General features: G+C 37.4%; 1 protein-coding gene across 1 annotated transcript in view; it reads right to left on the minus strand.

Moving 5' to 3' along the window:
- The window catches only part of TRABD2B (TraB domain containing 2B), a 247,878-nt gene that overhangs the window by 18,534 nt on the left and 212,665 nt on the right, over positions 1–16,679 (minus strand). The gene's annotated exons all lie outside the window — the stretch shown is intronic.

The raw sequence follows: 16,679 nt of genomic DNA on the forward strand, positions 1-16,679 counted from the left end.
TCCTCAATTACGCTCTAATCTGAGATCTGCCACTCTTTTCTAAAATAAGGATTTCATTTATTGTTGGATTATAGACAAAGATATCCCAAAGGATTTGAGTGGATAATAAAGTAAATATATTAATCAAATGACAAATCAGCATTCTGATTCTCCAATCTATTTTACTGTTCCCTACTTCATTGTTCTGAGCTTGGAATCACTAGAGAGTGCTCAACATTTGCACAGTTCATATATTGAAAAGTTCTTGATGTAGAGCATTCCTATTGTGACTTGCAAATATTTCTGTTTCTCAAAACTCAGGAAGGAAAAGTTTATAGACTGCTTCATATAGAGACATTTTGAAACATATGGGCAATGTATTTTGGCATTTACAATGCTGAATCTTCAGTTGTCTCAATGTAGCTGGGTACATGTAATGAAACTACATTCTCATTCAGCTCCATAATTTTTATAAGGCAGGGGAAATACAGTTATATGGACACCTTGAATTATCATAGAGATACAAAGGTAGATTACCATGATGTGTTCATACCTGTTCCTTCCTTTACATCTGCCTTATCTGGCTGGATTACCTTTTGGAATGTATTTAAATTTATTTTGATCAATTAGTTCATCACATTTTTTGATCAGACACTAGAACCAAACTATCTTACTGGACAAGGTCCAAATTTATGATGGAAATCTAAATTCACTTTCCCCTTTGAGAAACATAGTATAAGTAATCAGACCCTTTAACTTTCTCTAAAGTCTGTCATCTTTTACTGAGAAATCAAATATAGTGGATAGAAGGTTCGATGTGTATGTGTATGTGTGTTGGATGATCTAAATTTGTATCAATTTTCTATCTATTCTGGAACCATTTTGTTTCAAAGCCAGATTGAGCAAACTCCACGATCTTCCTAGAGAAAGAAATCCCTGTTTATTGGGACAGCGGACAAAGGAAGCATTTTGCTCAATATGCTTGATCTGATATGTGATGATCATGAGTTGGGTGATATACATAAAGTAATTATAAACAAACCTCAAGAACATAACATAGCCCTAAATACAGGCACTTAGCTTATGGAACTGCATGGGAGAGCACATCCCAATGCAAGTGGATCCTAATATTGTTAAGAAAACTATTTGGAACAATCTGCTTTTGTATGTGGATCATCGCTGCTACTCAGGCTGAGAATGAAAATCACTGAATATTTAAGACGAATTTAGATTCTAAGCTCTAACACAATTTTCGTGTGTTTTCATGTTCATACAGTAGCAAACAACACATGGTGTTTATTATCAGTTGTAAGGGTGAATTGAATGGAGAAATTTTAATAGCATTTGTAGGAATCATAAAGAAGTTGCTGTTTAAAGGACACCTTTTAGACCACTCAAATGTCCCCTATAAAGCAAAACTTAAAACCAAACAGAACACTCCCCAATTAAAGTTACAATTTCAGGTTCCAACTTGATCCAACATTGTGCTCACTCTTTTAGAGGACTGTTTGACTCTGGTTTTCTAACTTGGCTTATAATTAAAGTAAAGATGATGATTATGATTGTGTGCCATCAAGTCATTTTTGACTCTTAGTGACTACATAGATTTTCCCCACGACGATCTATCCTTAACCTGTTTTTTCAGGTTCCCCCAGCGGTGCACTCATTGTCCCTGGAACTGAGTCCTTCCACTTTGCTGCTGGTTGTCTTTTCTTCTCTTTCCTTCCAGAGGCAGGAATCAGAGCCTTTTCCAGAGAGCTGGAATATTGCATAATGTGGCCAATGTAGGATGAGCATTGCAAAAATGTATTACTTGATTTTGGAACTTTGAGTGCATCAATCTGATTGTTTTGCTTATCCAAGACCTAAGTTATTTTTTTAATTGAGCACATGGACAAACAATGGACTGGGATCCTGCAACTTCATTGTTGTTGTTGTTGTTACTTAACCATGTAACTTCAGACTTACAGGTATTTTCTGAAAATATTAGCCTAGGTTGTATTCACTACCAACATGACGCTGCCAGTATGGCTTGCATATAAAGATTATTTAAGTGCTATGATATCAAAATCAACTGAAATTCTTGCAAGAAGTTATCTTGAAATCATCCAGTTTACATTCATGTATCAGCTTCAGTGTTTTATGTCATTAATGTGAGGTAGCAAGCTTTCTCTATCCTCTTCCCAAATGGTTCAGAATGGAATGATTCCATGATCATTACTATACACCTCAATCCAGTCACAGTCTAGATTATTTTTTTCTATCTGTTCAATAAAAGATCCTAAACAGCACATTCACATACTGTATATAAAATTATATAAAATATTACATAAACCAACTTTTTAGGCTCCCCGCACAATCTGCCTTCAAAGCAACTTCTGTGCCTCCGCTTAATGTCTACGTCTAGTTATGGAGGCTAATTTATAAGGCAGAGTTTAAAGTCCACTTCCAAGAAAATGTATTTCTTTTTTTATGAAGGCACTTATCAATTCATAAGAAACAGATCCATAAAAATATTAGGTATTGTTTGTTCCTTGCCTTTTCTTGCAGCATGAAATGAGTGAATCAGGGGCCTAACAAGCAATCTGCTATTTGCATTTTGCCTTTAAAATTGCTGCTGAATGGAGAAAATTATTTCCTCCAACCCAGATCTTTAATTTCTGAAATAGATCACATTTCTGTTTTATATCTCTATGTTACATCAATGGCCAAAAGCAGAAAAAGGGGAGAAGAGAGGAATGGTTTAACATAACAACTCAATTTCAAAAGCTGACTCTAAAATTGCATCTGCAGTAAAAGCATGGAGCCGCATATATGATGAAAGCCAAACTACAGGAGAGTCCAATTTTCTATCAGATCCAGGTCCAAGTTCTCTAGGAGAGTGGCATAAAGATCTGTTGACAATCTCCGTAATCACAAATGAGAACTGATATTGATAGTTTTTTATTAAAGAGGCATTTTGAAAATTGACTTCAGCAGTATACAGTATTTCTATGTTAGAAAGTGTCAATATATATTCTCGCTCTTGTCAAAGATAGTTTCAAGCTAGTATTTCATCTGCTTTAACTGATAATATTCTCTCTTTGATATATTTCAGACATTTTTGGGAAGGGTACAACTGACAGCCACGGGTATACCCCAAAAGTAACTAGATGGCTAACATACAAATCTAAACTACCTGTAACAATATGTTCTCTGAAGCCAATGGTGTAACTAGATAGATTTATATGGCAAATGTAGTGTACTCAGGAACCCATTTTAAAATGGTAACCCCATTTTACTAAATGTGTAGGTGTTCTTGCTTGCTTTGCTAAGTGAAGCTCTGCACATTTGCCCCAAGTCCTGCCCTACTGTAGCAGCTAAGTACAGCAATTAAAGGATCTGTGCTATACTAGATCATCCCACATTTTGTTTACCAATTACCAGAAAGATACCTAAGGGACACCCAAGAAGAAGACATGAGTTCAATAGCACCTGCTCATCTGACACTCACTGTGGTCGAACTCATTGTGTCAGTCTTAAGTATGATTTCCAGCATTGTATCATTTGTCAGTTTCTAATCCAACCTGAATTACTTTCATGATGTGGAATCAGTTACTACTTCCCAAATAGGGCACAATGATGCAGTAGACATTAGTAAGAAAAGAAACCACTACAATCAAGTCAAAAGTGATTAACATTCCACAATGGATCAGGTATAGTACAATACAAATATTCTTTAGTTTGGTACAATAGTTGAAAAGAATGGGACTACAATGGAAAATAATTCAATAAATTATTTCTCATTCACAAGGCTGCCATTCAGATTGATATATTCATCTTACCACATGGCAGCCCCTCCCCTTGAACAACCCTACTGTGCTGTTGATTGTGCACGGAGAGCACTCCAGATGAATGTATTTATTTGAGGACATATAAATGTGTGTGTGGTAGAGGCAAGAAGGATGCTTTTCAAGCATGTTTTATATTTTATCTGACTCTGGAGATTCTCTCCAAATCAATCAATCAATCTATCTATCTATCTATCTATCTATCTATCTATCTATCTATCTATCTATCTATCTATCTATCTATCTATCTAATTTGTCCCTACCTTCTCCTTCCATCGGGGGACTCTGGGTGGTTTACAACAATCAATTAAAAACAACAACCATAAAATGCCGAATGTCTTTGCTTGCTTGCTACACATTCACAGCCACAGGGAATTAAACAGTAAAGTTATTCAGAACAGATAATTCATTTACAAAAGGCCTCCATCAATACTGTCTTTGAAGCTCTATAAAAGGAAGAGAGAGAGAAAAAAATACTTTTCAACCTTGCCAAACTATTATCTGCTACAACTGAGAGTCAAACTGTTCCCATGCACACTCCTAGCAAAGCCATTTTCTGCAAAATTAGTCAGTAAAGGACCCATATAAACAGGGCCAATTGTTCTCAAAACTAATCAGATGTTTTCAGCCTTTTAGTTTCTTTGTTTTGTACAGCATATATTCTTGGTCCCTGTTGTCCTCAATCACCAGTTTCCAACAATTAACTCAGCTACTTTTTTTCTGTGGACCAGCTTAAGCAACTGGAGTAAAATAGAAAGAGCAGGTTCTATAGAAAATATTTATTGGCACCCTTGGTTCATTCTTCAAGTTCTACATTTTTAGAGAGGTCATATATAATTGGCGGAGACATTCATCTAACTGAAAGATACCATAACATTACTGTGTATGCTCTAGGCTGCTTGTCAAGACATTTTGATATGTTCACCTTCATTTAAGGAACTTGAATAAATCAAATCCAGCATTAAAAGGAGGAGGAGGAGGAGGAGGAGGAGGAGGAGGAGGAGGAGAGGAAGAGGAAGAGGAAGAGGAAGAGGAAGAGGAAGAGGAAGAGGAAGAGGAAGAAGAAGAAGAAGAAGAAGAAGAAGAAGAAGAAGAAGAAGAAGAAGAAGAAGAAGAAGAAGAAGAAGAAGAAATAATGAGCTGTTTCTAGAAGAGGCCTTATTGTGCAATTCTGCTCATTCATGGAATTTTCAGTTCAGACAATATTGTCTTTTATTTGAAATTCTCCACTGCTTAGAAAAAGGAACTTTAAAAATGGAAAAGTTAACATTTTTGCAGTATTTTTGATGGATGAACCACCCATCTGAAAGGACTCATGGCATTTCTTTTTCTTATGATATAATTTAGCTGTGGTACAGTATAACTAAATGACTGTTGAATGGAACTGGTTCTCAAGAAGGTTATATTTGCATTGACCATATGGTCTGGGACTAACGGGAACTGAAGTCCAAGACATCTGAAAGATGCCAAATTGCCAGTGTTTATTGTAAGCTGTTGTGCTCATTCATTTGTGCTCTCACTCTGTGGAAAATGTTCTGCAAATAGTCATTACTATAAACAGTAAAGTAAGTAAGGATTCATATTAGCATTACTCATTACAAAGGCCTTTCAATGCTGACAGCAGATCTGGTAAGATATATCGGCTACCCTCAGTAATATCACTATTCTGCCAATTTCTGCAAGCAAAACATTTCCATCAGATAGAGGAAAGACAGATTATCTACCGTACTGCTTTGTATAGTATACAATTTCTTGGGTGTGTGGAGTTCCTTAGGTCCCTGTCATTTCTGCAGGGAAACTCACAGTAACATGAGTAACTCAACCATGCATCCACTTTGGTTTTTCCATTTCAGGTGGCTATCAGTATGTAAGACTGACTTGCTTAATGACAGAGTATTCACACTATTGTTTTTATTATTAACAGTATTTTATCATTATTACATTGGATTTTTATCCTGACTTTCCAGCAAAGACAAAAATGCCACACTGAGCAGCTAGTAATAAAGAAAGCAAATACAACTAAAAATCATGTAATAATTGCAAACACCAAGAATTAACATACTGAAATCTATTACACAGTTGAAAAACATATTGCAAAACAACACCTTGATATCCTTTCCCAAAGAAGAGAGGTAATGGGGTCAGCTCTAAAGAATTTGTACTCAGATTTAGGGCGGCACATATGAAGACCCATGTGACCCTTGTTTGACACAAGTGAGTGCTTACAACTGGAACTTGCCTGGAGATCTTAATTTCCAAGCATATTGCAACATGAGGAAAGCCATGTCTTCAGTTACTTAGGGCTTTAAATATTAATATTAGCATTTTGAATTGAGCTAGAAAAACAATTTAGTTGAAGGAGTTCTTTCAATATACATGATGTGCATGCCGTCCATGATGCAACTGCCATACTTTGTATCAGTTAAAGCCTCCAGGTGCTTTTCAACTCTGTCTCCATGTAAAGCATAGTCTAACAGTCTAGCTGTGCTGTATCTAGTTGTATTATATCAAAGCAAAATGGTTGTGTCATATAAAAGCATGGATAATTACTCCCAGTCTGATTAGTTTAGGAAGAGTTATAGCCCATTCCAGAATGGGCAGCAGGCCATCCCCAAGCCCAGTCTTCTATTGACCAGCAGCACCCCTATATTGTCTGCATTTAATTCCAGTTTGTTTACTCCCACATAGACAATATTTAGCATCCATTTGCTGGATGTTAGCTGATAAGAAGAAGCAGAACTGGGAATGTATCATCAGTATCATCAGTATCTTGATAGCACTTCATCCCTATGTCTCTCCAGCAATATCATGAATATCTTAAATCCACTTGGGGAGACAATAGAGCCCAAGATGGTACATCATAGGTCAGTGACAGTGGTGCTGAATAGTAAGTGTCCAACATCACCTTCTGAACATGACTTGATAAGAACTGGAACCACTACATCATTGCCTCGAGGTCCAACACTGACTGCTCAACCAGAAGGATACCATAGTCAGTGGAATCAATAAGAAAATAAAAGAGGGGCAAACGAAAAAGTCTGTGTGTGTTGGAAGGAGGGATCAAAATTGGTGAATACCAATCAGAGAGGAGTGAACAGAAGAAGAATGCAAATTCATTCTGGAATTCCCAGAAGAGTTCTGGGGATTTTTGAGGAATGTAATTTTTGAGGAAGCAGATTTTCCCCCCACTTCTTCTGTTAAAAAAAGTCACTCTGCATGCTTGATTGCATTGGTATACGGGTACCATTTCTTCCTGCATTTTGTATTAAGTAATGACCTTGCAACCATCAGCCAACCATGTAACACGGCATGATCATGCAATAACTCTTTGATTGGAACCACAAGAATAGCAAATGTCCCCACAGCACTGCAACCATATGGGGACATTTTTAAAGTGAAAAAAAGAGAAATATAATTCCCCTCTTTGTGAATTTTAAAAAGAATGCACACAGTCTTTTATTTATGTTTTTGCCATCTTTCTAAATATTGAGAGAGTGAAAACCAAAGTGCCAGCCCTTTGATATAGGCAAGGTCAAGAAATAGAAGTAACCAGGATTCCAGGAATGTTCTTTATTGCTTTAGGATATCAGAATCTTGAAAGCCTGTTAGAGGTTCTCTCATTTTATACTGAACAAAATAAAGGCAGAGTTATTTGAGTTTCTTTCTCATGCTTTCCACTTTCTCAAGAGTAAGTTGTTATTTCTTCTCCCTTAACATTTCATTGCTCTCTTTACCCTTCTCAAGGCCAGATCTACATTCTTTCACACAAATACACCTACTCAGGGAGCGCACTCTATAGCATGGGGACCACGGTAAACCTGATATTTGAGTTTCCCATGTGCCCATCAGCTGAAACTGTGGGGGTATTTTCAGTAGGATCCCTTTTGCTAAGCTAAATAACCAGGCAGATTTATGGTGGGAGGGATGGTCCCATAGATAATCAGGCCATTTAGCAGTTTAATGGCTAACCCCAGCACTTTACACAATGCCCAGTAAGCAACTGGTAGCCAGTGCAGATTTTTCAGAACAAACATCATATGAACTCACCACCTTGTCCTGGTCAGCAGCCAGAACAGCTGCATTACACCAATTGTAATATTCAGGCAGTTTTTAAGAGTAACTCCATGCAAAGTCCATTGCAACAATCAAGATGGATTGCAACCAAGATGTAGATAACCATCATTAGGACTGATTGTCTCAGAAGAGCTGAGGTTGTTGCCCTATCTATATTTGTACAAACCCACTCCTAGCCACAGCCGCCCCCTGCAAATGCAACAATGGATCAAGGATTATTCTCAAACAGTGAAGCTGCTCCTTCTGGGGGAGTATAATTTCATTCAGAATAGGTTTCATCTCAATCCCAGAGTCTAGATTTCAGTTTACCAATATTTTAGTCAGAATAAGGTGTAACATGTTTGCAAATTGGAATATTTAAACAATACAGTACACATTCTGAACTGTTCTAGTGATGGATAAGTCATTGGAATGGAAGGAAAGTCCTAAAGCCATAGAAAAAAGACAAAACTGAAGTGCAAGATTTTGAACTTGAACATCTTACAAACTAAGTCTCTTTTCTTTCTCTAGATCACTGATTCTCAATCTCAGTAACTTTAAGATGTGTGGACTTCAACACCCAGAATTCCCCAGCCAGCATGCTGGGGAATTCTGGGAGTTGAAGTCTACACATCCTAAAATTGCCAAGGTTGAGAAACATAGTACTGGATTAGAGTGCTTATTCCTAACATTTAACCTTGACTGAAATTCTGCAATCACAGGGGGAAGTCCTGAGATCATAATACTCAGAGAACTGTTCCAATGCCTTTTATCTTCTTACAGAGGATAGAGGACTTACTCAAAAATCTGATTGTGTCAACAGCAGCAATGTCAGGAATCTTGAAATATTTAGTCCTATGGCCCCAACAGACAGGGCTTCTTTTTGCTAGAACATCAATAACCAGAGGTTTAATCTTTTGCTCCAAATCAGTTCCTTCCCGAAGTTAGCAATGGGTAAGCACACACACACAAACAATTGGCACTAATGCCCTGACACAGCTCCAAGTGACACCATTAACGTGATTTCCTTGTAACTTTGCAGTCATTCCTCCCAACTGGTTCTCTTTGTTTCATTTAGAACAACACACCTCAGCTGGCTGCACTCAGGAAAACTGGGGAGGGAGGCTTTGCCCTCCCCTTCCTTCAGTAGAATGGGGAATATCTGATACTGGGAAAGGAATGAAGAATGAGGTAGCTCTTTTCAGAAAATGGAATGGAAACAAACTTTTGTTTACTGCTTCCCCATTGACTTGGCTGGAGATATAGTGGCATTCCATCCACTTACAGCTTTCAAGCAATGTAGATTTAGTTGATTATCATTTAATTTTTATTTTTTTAGAAACGTGTGTCTGTGTGTGCCTTTGAGCCAGTCTTGACTCTTGATGACTTGCCTGGACAAGTCCCTGCAATTTTCTTGGCAACATTTTCAGAAATGGTTCACCATTGCCTCCTTCCTAGGACTGAGAGAGAGTGACTGACCCAAAGTCACCCAGCTGTTTTCATACCTTAAGGCAGGTCTAGAACTCATGGCGTCCTGGTTTCTAGCCTGAAGCTTTTAACCACTACACCAAGCCACCTCTCTTTTGCAATTTGCTTAAATAAAATGTGATGAATATCTTAAACCCTATATAATGAGATGATGACTGTGTGTGATCATGACATTGGAAAAAGGACCAGAATGTTTAGGCAGTTCTATGCACTGTCTCCATTTGGACTTTTGCTGGAGGGACATATGAAGCAGCATTTCAAGCATGTTCAGCTATCGGGTTTCTAGCTTACTGGGAAGCCTTGGAAAGTCTACATGAACACATCAAAGCTTCTTCACTGTAGATGTTTTGGTAGAGGGTGAAATTGTACATGCAATACTCATGAAAGATAGGGCTACTTGGAGTTTTTTTAGTAACATCTGAAGAACATTATAATGTATAGTTAAGCCATAAGATACATGGGACTATATTCTGAAGTGGTTAAATTATTGCCCATGACATGTACAAACTGCTGTGCAGATCTCAATTTCAAATGTTGTTTTTCAAGCTCTTGGAGATAACTAATGTATATCTGAATAGTATTGTAATGAATTCTGCTATCAAATTTCTTTGAATGCAGCTATCATTACATTACTATTATTGCTATTGTCATTTCTCTTCTGCAGAATACTCAAATGCTGATTGTTTAGGATCAGTTCAAGCTTTATCCAAAAGCATCGTCATTGTTCCTACAACAGTAGAGGGATTTGGAGGAATAATCAAGGGTGTGGGTAGAATTTCTTCTCAAGAAAACTGCTATGTGATTATATGTTTAGCTGTCTCTTGAAGTGTTTAAACTATGTCACCACTATGCTTAACCTGTATACCTATAAATAAAATAAAATACTACAAAACAGCATAAGCCTTTAGTGATCTCTTTTCAAACACAGATAAGAACCAGACCCGTGGAACTTTTCATCACTCAAAGAAAAAGGGAAGAAATATGACAATAAATACTTTATTTCTAAATAACCTGCTTTTAGAATTTTAAAAAGAAAGATAAATAATAATAAAAACCCAAGTAAAGCAACAAGTGCATATGTACTTATACACAGTAGGCTGATAAACTATTTCTCTTGATATAAAATTTTAGGGAGACGTAAGAACAGAGCAAAGCAATGAAACACATATTCTGTTTACTGGTGCTGTTTGATCAAATAATGAAAATGGCAACGGTCAGCTACTGATAATATTTTGATTCAGAAATGTCACAAATTGTTACATATTATATTAAGTATTTAGGACTCTATATTCCTATTTTTTTTTAAATATATGGAATTGAATATGTTAAATATGTTTTAGAGACTGTTGCTTCACATACCAATAAATGGGTTAAAATTCCATTAAGTTGGTGGGGTAAAAGTAATGTTATTACAATGAATATCACTCCATGATTCATTTATGTATTAAGAGATATTTCAATATTAATCCCAAATTAAAAAATTATTTGGATAGATAAGTTATTGAGGAAATTTATATAGGAAAATAGACCACCTAGGATTTCATTGGCTACACCGAAATCATCTTTTGAGGATAGTGGTTTTAATTTACCAGATTTTCAAAAATATAATTAGGCTCATATTTTATTGGCTACATCCATGTGGAATGAACATTTAATAGATTATCAACCTTTCTGGGATTTATTGGAAAGTATTTATTTATTTCCATTAAGCTTGGAAACAGTAGGGCCCTGTGGTTCATAGACTGGATTTTGATGTTGAGGCTCATGAACTTTATGGAAAAAGTTCTACTTTCAAAATAGGGGGCAGAATGTTCTATTGGAAACTGTGGGTGGAATCCAGAATACATATTTATATTAAGTACTTTGTAATGATTATTTAAAATATTTTTCTCAACTTCAAACAGTGCCAATATAATCAATTCAAGCATATTTTAATGGCTCAATATGCACTGGATGCTTTGATTGCACCTAAGAAACCTGAGGTGCTATCAGTGTGTGAAACTAAGTCCACATTGGTTTTGTATAAAAAATTAAATATTTTTACATTTTTTTTTACATAAAGGGCATTCATGACTCATGGATTAAAGAATTGGAACACCCAGTAATAGAACATCAATGGCTGCAGGTCTTAAAAAATCTTAAATTTGGTTCGGATTAAAACTGATTCATCAAAATATTTCATTCTGAGTCTACTGGACACCCCAAAGAATGTATCTGAAAGGATGGACATCAGATTTTCTTTGTTGGTGATGTAAACAATTTGAGGGTTATATGTTTTGGTCTTGTGTATTATTGCCATCTTTTTGGAATAATATTTTAATGTAGATAAGTTGATTTATCAAGACCTTTTTTAATGTTAAAAATCTTAAGGTCATTTTAAATTATGTTCCAAGACTTTGGAATCTGACTGAAAGGTTATATTGGGCCTGGACTGTTGCTAAGAAAATTATTTTGAGAAATTGGAAAAGTAGAAGTACTCCTGATATTAAGGATCGGATTCAAAAGATGTGTAACGTCTGTTTTTGAAAAGGCAATTTTATCTATTAATAATAATTAAAAAATGACTCAATATGTTCTTCTTCGGCATATATTTATGACATTTTGTAACATTAGAGAACCATCTTTTTTTTAAATAAAGAATTAGAAACTGGTTTGACATTTGATGTGTGTGTATACCTACTTACCTACCTACCTACCTACATTTTCTGCCCTTTTTGTTGCTTATTTTTCCTGGTTTTTGGTTAAGTTGGTTGCCTTTTTAATTTCTTTTTATGTAATTCTTTTTGCTTTTGCTTTTCTTCTTTCTGTAAGACTTATTAAGATAAATAAACCAAAAGAAAAAAGAAAAAAAATCTTGCCAAAGCCAAGCTAAAGAGAGAATCATTTTCAAATCTCACAGTGCTGCCATAATTTCCACTGAAGCAGATAATGACAAAGATGTGAAAGGAATGCTAAAGCAAACACCGCAAAAACACCAACATTAACCTCAACCTTGCAGAGAACAGAAGAGAAATAACAACACCAGGGAAAGTTTTATATACACTTTGAATGCACCTGATTAGCTTGGCCACTTAGGAGTTAACTCAAATCACATTGATCATATTTTTATGTCACAGTCACCTAGAACTTCTGAGACTTCAGGTTTACAGTGTAGCTACTATGTTTATCTCTGCTGCTCAATTGTTGCTGCTTATTTGTATATCTTAGAAAGAAAAACAGACTGTGAAAGTTTCTTCCACAGTTTATTGTGTCATCCAAACCAGGACCTCTGGCTTGTCACTCCTTAATAAAGCAGGGACCCAGAGTTAAGAACTATGAGTTCCAACTCTACTTGTTACAAAATGAATTAGCCAGAGATGCTGGTTCTGATAGTACATGACATAAAGAATCTTCCACTGGATGTTTAGCCCTCTCACTGAGGGAACCAATGGGAGTGATGGAAGAGCATGCATCAGCACTGTGGCTCATTCATGGTAAATTCTCAAAAATGTTGGTTTATGGTGATATGTGTGCCTCCCAAATAATGCCAGTCATAAGGCTGAAATCAGGATGCCTGTTATCCAGTGGAATTACACCTTTACTCATCCTTATTCAAATAGCATTAATTATTCAGCATTTATTTTCTGCTGTACTACTAATACTTTATACCATTCATCATTGTTCAACAAATTGCCTTGTACCAAAATTAACAGGGACTTGCATGCTTAACCCACTATATTAATGGGCCATGAGAATGGGGATATACTCAGCAGGAGAATATAAGCTTTGCATGCAGAAGTGTCCTGTTTTAGACCTTGGCATTGCCAGTTGAAAGAATCTCAAATTGAGACTTCCAGTGGGGACATGGTGGACTGAACAGTTGTGCTCATGGGCTCAGCAGGCAGAACTGACAACGTGGCAGTTTTTTTGGGCTCAGGCAGGTTTTTCCTGAAGCCCAGGAGTGCTTTTCCAGAAAAAGGAAAACACCTGGAATCACCCCATCTGTCCTCTGGACAGATGCTTGCAGCCAGAAGATCACAAACGGTGTTCACGCTAGACTGGTAAGAGCAGCCGGGAGGCTGGGACGTCACCATTTTCCAAGCTGCGCTGTAGCCTTAAAGGGACACTAAGACCGGCCACCTCATTTCTAAATCACCCAATTTATATTTCTTTTAAGTACGTGTACCCTAAGAGAGGATTTCTACAGCAAGGAGAAGCAGGTTCTCTTGGTGCTTATCGTTATTTTTGGGATTAATTTTTTTAAAAAAAAAAAATTTTTAAGGTTTGGACTTTGTTTTCCATCCAAATATTAAGGAGAATTGAGAGTAATTAATTGTCTCCCTGTTATTATTTTTGAACTAAATTTGAAGATATTAGCATTTTCCTACAAGTTGAATAGGCTGTTTTGAACTTTTAGTTTTCTGCTTCTATTTTCCCTGGGGAACTGTCTGTTATCTCACTTTCACTTATGTAAACACATTCTGGCTTTATACATGGACTCAACCAGATGGACAACACCAAAATCAGATTGACTACATCCTCTGCAGCTAAAGGTGGAGGACATCTATACAGGCAGTAAAAACAAGATCTGGAGCTGACTGTAGTTCAGATCACGAACTTCTTATTGCACAATTTAGGATCAGACTAAAGAGATTAGGGAAGACCCACAGATCAGCTAGATATGAGCTCACTAATATCCCTAAGGAATATGCAGTGGAGGTGAAGAATAGATTTAAGGGACTGGACTTAGTATATAGGGTCCTGGAAGAACTATGGACCGAAGTTCGCAACATTGTTCAGGAGGCAGCAACAAAATACATCCCAAAGAAAGAGAAAACCAAGAAGGCAAAGTGGCTGTCTGCTGAGACACTAGAAGTAGCCCAAGAAAGAAGGAAAGCAAAAGGCAACAGTGATAGGGGAAGATATGCCCAATTAAATGCAAAATTCCAGAGGTTAGCCAGAAGAGATAAGGAATTATTTTTAAACAAGCAATGCACGGAAGTGGAAGAAGATAATAGAATAGTAAGGACAAGAGATCTCTTCCAGAAAATTAGAAACATTGGAGGTAAATTCCAGGCCAAAATGGGTATGATCAAAAACAAAGATGGCAAGGATCTAACAGAAGAAGAAGAGATCAAGAAAAGGTGGCAAGAATATACGGAAGACCTGTATAGGAAGGATAACAATATCGGGGATAGCTTTGATGGTGAGGTCAGTGAGCTAGAGCCAGACATCCTGAAGAGTGAGGTTGAATGGGCCTTAAGAAGCATTGCTAATAACAAGGCAGCAGGAGGCGACGGCATCCCAGTTGAACTGTTCAAAATCTTGCAAGATGATGCTGTCAAGGTAATGCATGCTATATGCCAGCAAATTTGGAAAACACAAGAATGGCCATCAGACTGGAAAAAATCAACTTATATCTCCATACCAAAAAAGGGAAACACTAAAGAATGTTCAAACTATCAAACAGTGGCACTCATCTCACATGCCAGTAAGGTAATGCTCAAGATCCTGCAAGGTAGACTTCAGCAATTCATGGAGCGAGAATTGCCAGATGCACAAGCTGGGTTTAGAAAAGGCAGAGGAACTAGGGATCAAATTGCCAATATCTGCTGGATAATGGAAAAAGCCAGGGAGTTTCAGAAAAACATCTATTTCTGTTTTATTGACTATTCTAAAGCCTTTGACTGTGTGGACCATAACAAATTGTGGCAAGTTCTTAGTGGTATGGGGATACCAAGTCATCTTGTCTGCCTCCTGAAGAATCTGTATAACGACCAACTGGCAACAGTAAGAACAGACCACGGAACAATGGACTGGTTTAAGATTGGGAAAGGAGTACAGCAGGGCTGTATACTCTCACCCTACCTATTCAACTTGTACACAGAACACATCATGCAACATGCTGGGCTTGAGGAATCCAAGGCCGGAGTTAAAATCGCTGGAGGAAACATTAACAATCTCAGATATGCAGATGATACCACTTTGATGGCTGAAAGCGAAGAGGAATTGAGGAGCCTTATGATGAAGGTGAAAGAAGAAAGTGCAAAAGCTGGCTTGCAGCTAAACCTCAAAAAAACCAAGATTATGGCAACCAGCTTGATTGAGAACTGGCAAATAGAGGGAGAAAATGTAGAAGCAGTGAAAGACTTTGTATTTCTAGGTGCGAAGATTACTGCAGATGCTGACTGCAGTCAGGAAATCAGAAGACGCTTAATCCTTGGGAGAAGAGCAATGATCAATCTCAATAAAATAGTTAAGAGCAGAGACATCACACTGACAACAAAGATCCACATAGTTAAAGCAATGGTATTCCCAGTAGTAACATATGGCTGCGAGAGCTGGACCATAAGGAAGGCTGAGAGAAGGAAGATCGATGCTTTTGAACTGTGGTGTTGGAGGAAAATTCTGAGAGTGCCTTGGACTGCAAGAAGATCAAACCAGTCCATCCTCCAGGAAATAAAGCCAGACTGCTCACTTGAGCGAATGATATGAAAGGCAAAACTGAAATACTTTGGCCACAGAATGAGAAGACAGGACACCCTGGAGAAGATGCTGATGCTAGGGAGAGTGAGGGCAAAAGGAAGAGGGGCCGACCAAGGGCAAGGTGGATGGATAATACTCTAGAGGTGACGGACTCATCCCTGGGGGAGCTGGGGGTGTTGACGACCAACAGGAAGCTCTGGCGTGGGCTGGTCCATGAAGTCACGAAGAGTCGGAAGTGACTGAACAAATAAACAACAAGAGTGAGATTGGGACTTTGGTTGAAATGCTGGATGAAGATCGGATAGTCGAGTTGGAGAAATTAAAGGGAGAGATTGAGTTGCAAGCCATAAGTGAAATTGATCTTCTGATGGAACACCGTGAAAAAGAAGGGGTATGGGAGGTCTCCTGAGGAGAAGTCAGAGTTTCTGAGGGGGGCAGTTGGGCTGTTTGATTTTTTAAAGAAAAAATCTCATTAAAAGTGATTTTTATAATGTGCTAATGGAATGATTTATAGAAATAATGTGATTTATTAACCCTAATAGAAGTATCTATCTACCTTCAATTCATTTTAGCTGTGATTCCCCCTAACCTAACTTATTAACAGACACAGAGTCTGTTCCAGGGGCATTTGCAGAGGGTGGGGATGGTTACAAAAGCTGCAAGATGGTGAACCTAGAGTTGTGTTCACACACACACACACAAACACACACACACACTCTTTTGATCACAACTCTACATCCACTAACTTGCAGATTTGACCCATTCTATCCAACATACTTGATTTTTTCTATGATTCACATTTGATGAAGAATTGTCAGACAAATTCACAGCGCGGGTAACTGTAGTTGCCCCATTCTATCTAGA

This window comes from Candoia aspera, chromosome 3 (assembly GCF_035149785.1).
Source record: "Candoia aspera isolate rCanAsp1 chromosome 3, rCanAsp1.hap2, whole genome shotgun sequence".
Classification (NCBI taxonomy): domain Eukaryota; kingdom Metazoa; phylum Chordata; class Lepidosauria; order Squamata; family Boidae; genus Candoia; species Candoia aspera.